Below are 4,440 nucleotides of genomic sequence, written 5' to 3'. Positions count from 1 at the left end.
AGAGGTGTTGCTTGCTTGTGGAACCATAGTTAGGACTAATTTTAGCCTAGGTGAATTGATGTATATTAGCACTTGTTTATGATTTTTCTTTAGTTACATCCATTACTCAATCCATAAGGCATTCCACATTGAATGAAACATTTAAAGTATAGTATGATTCTTGCTCAATCTTGTTTTACTTATGGACAAGCAAAAGGTTAAGTTTGGGGGTTTGATTGCACTAAAATTTTAGAATTTTCATGATTATTTTTAGTATAATTTTCCATATGTTTTGGCTTCTTCCTTAGTATTTTTTACAAAACTACTCCTAAATGCACATTATTCTTAAGTGTAGGTACAAATAACAGAATTGAGGATTTTTGGACATTTTTATACAATTTGGAGGAATTTTTGGTGCAGTTTGTGCAAATGGCCTAAACTAGTGTCAATAGGCAAAATTAACACTTACGGAGTTTTCTTGATTTTCCTTACATAATTTTTTAGTACAATTTTCATAGTTATTTTTTAGTAAAATGTAGGATAAATATATTCATAAAGTGTTTGAAAAATTTATAGAAAAAAAATTGAATGAAGCATGCAAGAAAGACAAGGATGTGTGCATGTCTGCATGAATGAGCATGCAAATACAAGGCTTTACAAGCTTATTTAAAGGCACCAAAAAGCTAAGCTGAGTTCATACTTTATGAGGCTTTGATTGGTTATTAAATTGACTTTTTAGACCACCCATTACATGTGCAAAATGCAACTTGAAGTCTATTGAAGTATGCAACCAAACAACCAAACGTGCATCAATGCACCAGTAGTGTAATAATTAGTAGGTTAAAGAAGGCTGTAGAAGCCAAGCACATGGGAGATCTTTCTGGAACTATTTTAGCTTGAAGCTTCTCTCCTATGCCTATAAATAAGGGGAGAGGGCTGGTAGTTAGGGGAGAGTTAGTTTACGATTTAAATTTTATTTCTTTACTTTCCTACACCTAACTTTTTCTTAGCTTCTAAACACTTTATTTCTAGCATTTTCCCTTGAATTTCATTGCAATTTTACTATTTGTCTAGTGTCTTTTAATAATCCTTTAGAATCTTTCACTAAATTTACATATGAATTCGTTTTCTAGCTCAAATCTACTAATTTCTCATTGAATGTTCAAATCTGTTTTTGAATTTGCCTATTCTAACCTACCCGTGGTTTTTGGATAAAACTCTATCAAATCTTACCTTTTTTTGCTTAAGTTTTTTTTCTTAGTTTCCTAATTCATAAAGCTACAAGATAGTTAAAATTCAGCTTCAAACTTATAGCAGATCAATCCAAATCAAAGTTAGAAGTCACACATGGAAACAAGTGATAAGTGGAGGCCAGGCATGGATACTGACTTTGGCATGGATTCTTTCTCCACTCTGGCAATTTGCTTGGCTTTTTTTATTCTTTATATCTTTATTCTTATTAAATACTTTTTTAAGTTTCATTATGTGCAATTTATTTAATGCTTTTAGATGTTGTTTGGTTAATTTTCTTTGTTGAGGTTCTATTTTTCCAAATTCTACACTATTTTTGAATTTGAGTTCATTGAGTTGATTTCTTTGTTGATTCATTCTCTTTTTTTTTTTGTTGATTTAGGTAGTCAACTCATATATCTTGGTTGTTCTAGCTTAGATGAAGTTCATTCCCAGCATATGATCACTTGTTGAATTTTTTCTTTTGAATTTTCTTATGTTTCCAGTATATACCAGTTGCTATTTTAGTTTCTTTGCACTATTTGAGAATTTTCCTACATTCTTTCTTCTAGCATTTAATTCTTCATTGAGTGCTTCAATTAGTTCTTCATTTCACTTATAAAAAGTTCTACTTGTTCGTCAATAGGAGTCCAATAAAAAATCATTTTACAGCTAGCATGTCTTTACCATTTCAGGTTACTATATCTATTTGAATTGATTTTTCTATTACATTATGTTTGTATCTTACTCATTAGATCATGTGTTCACATAGGTTGTTCACAGATTGTTTAAAATCCAATTTGCATGTTTAACATTGATTGCTTGTTACAATTTTTATCTTTCATTTTCAAACATAGGCGTCATATCCAGTTTCATTTTTTTTCTTTTTTGTGGTTTATGTTTTGTTGCTTTCAATTTGTTGTTTCTTTTATATTCTACTCAGCTCTTAATTATTGAATTCATGTTTTTCATATAGGTTGCTTAGAATTCAATTCATGTTCAAAGAGAATTGCATATTAGTTTTGCTTGTTAACTACATAGGCATTAATTCTAGCCTTTACAATTTTAGAATGTACCTTGTAATTACATTTCACACTTGATTTTTAATCATGCATTTTGTTTTGGCTATTACTTGTCTTTTCATTTTAGGATTAGCTATAATTTTTCATTTGTATTTTGTTCTTTTTTTTTCCATGTCTTGTTTTCTTATTTGGTTTTAACTGGGCATTTTTAGTTTTTAGTAGAACTTAATTTTGATATATTCATGGATATTCTTGGATTGAACCAACTTTAGCAAGAGGAAGATGATAACTAGTAATTAGCTTAAGAAGTTCTACCTAATCCTTGTGGGATTGACATTCTAATCGAAAGGTCACTTTTACTTTTTGTCCAGCTTGTATACTTGTAGATTTTTTTATTCAAGTTTTTAGTGCCATTGCCAGAGATTAGAAGTCAATAGTCTTAGACTAATATTATCTTTTACTGTACTCTTCTATAGATTGGTTTATCCTCAGTGAACATACACTAGTCTAGTCTTAGGATCTACAATTTTACGTGTAAATAGCCTATCTTTCTTTGTTGTTCACTTTCCTTAGATGTACATACTTAGGTTTCCATTTTTAGTGTGTTCTTTACGTATAGTACTCTTGTGGCCTATGTATGCACTCGGTTAGGAGACGTGAGTTGATCTATCTAGATCCTGAGCTTAATACTACCTTAAGAGGCTTAGAAGAGAGAGACAAATTGATCCACTATCACCATGGCCGAGCAAGACACTAGAGCACTTAAGGATTATGTTGTGCCCAATCTTAATAGATGTTAACCTAGCATTAGGAGGCTAGCCATAAAAGCTAATTACTTTATGATTAACCTTGTAATCATCCAGATGATCCAATAGTTAGTGCAATTTAGTAGTCATAAAAGTGAGGACTTGAATACTCATTTTTAGGATTTTTTGGAGATATATGATATAGTCAAATATAATGGTGTTACTAAGGATGCCATTAGGCTTAGATTGTTTCCATTTTCCCGTAGAGATTGAGCTAAGAGTTGCTTAGCCTTGATGCCATTAAATTCCATCACTACCTAGGATGATGTAGTTTAAAAGTTCATGCCTAAATTTTTTCCTCCACCCTAGATAGCAAAGCTTTGAAAGGAGATTACTACTTTTAGCCAACATAACTTGAAGACCTTATATGAGGCATGGGAAAGATATAAGGAGCTCCTGGGGCAATGTCCACACCATGGACTACTGAAATGATTGGAGATCCAAATGTTTTATAATGGGTTAGTGCCTAACACTAAGACACTTTTATATGCCACTTCAAGAGATGCTTTTATGAGTAAGACTTCTGACATAGCTTTAAGCTTATTGAGGATATGGTGACTAATAATTGTTAATGATTAAATAAGAGACAGCATCCTAGAAAAGCTTTAGGGATGTATGAGGTTAGTAGGCTTACAGCAATTAGAGCTAAGGTAGATTCCCTAGTAAAATTTGTAGAGTCCTTACATTGTCAAGTTACACTCTCAAAGCCAAGTCCTTGTCATTTTAGGTTTACTCATACAAAAAGTTCCTTAACTATACATGATGTATGCGAGGTAGGACACTAGGGGATTCATGTCTAAGCACCTACCCGGAGAGTATCCATTATTTAGGACAAACCTCTAAGCACCCGAATAACCTTTATGTTTCCACATATAGCCTAGGTTGGAAGAATAACCTAGTTTTGTCTATCTAGTCCATTTAGGTACCATAGCAGCCTCAATACACTAAACCACCTTACCCACCAAGTTTTTAGTAGCTAGCTTTTCAACATTAGTAGCCTTCACAGCATTACATACCTTCATATCCATCTATGCCACCCCCTAAGAAAAACCTCTTAGTTAAAGATCTTTTAGGTATCATGATTAAAACTCAAATCTCATTCATATAGACCCAGAACACTATGTCATATAATGAGACTGCATCCATTAAGAAACTAGAGACCCAGATAGGTTAATTAGCTACACTCTTTAGTACTTAACCCTAAGGCACTTTACCTAGGAACACAGAGGTCAACCCTAGAAAGGAGAGGAATGAGCACTACAAGGCAATCACACTTAGGAGTGGGAAGTAGTTAAATAGAGCCCAAGGCTCGATAAGTTCCCAAGAAGTGGCAAAGAAAGAGTCTGATGATGATGAGCCTGATAGAAACCAGGTTCATGATGGAAAGAAGGGCAAGAAAAAGG

The 4,440-nt window shown here is 32.8% G+C and overlaps 1 non-coding gene across 1 annotated transcript; it reads right to left on the bottom strand.

The window, feature by feature from the left end:
* Window positions 1-3,352: 3,352 nt before the first annotated feature.
* On the bottom strand, window positions 3,353-3,459 carry LOC149511905 (small nucleolar RNA R71). The gene has a single exon (XR_016333434.1). It is a non-coding gene; the product is annotated as a small nucleolar RNA R71 (small nucleolar RNA).
* Window positions 3,460-4,440: the final 981 nt, after the last annotated feature.

The sequence above is a fragment of the Durio zibethinus genome, chromosome 24 (genome assembly GCF_047325235.1).
Source record: "Durio zibethinus cultivar Kanyao isolate XHJ-2024 chromosome 24, ASM4732523v1, whole genome shotgun sequence".
Taxonomy (NCBI): Eukaryota; Viridiplantae; Streptophyta; class Magnoliopsida; order Malvales; family Malvaceae; genus Durio; species Durio zibethinus.
This window is presented reverse-complemented; position numbering and strand designations above follow the sequence as displayed.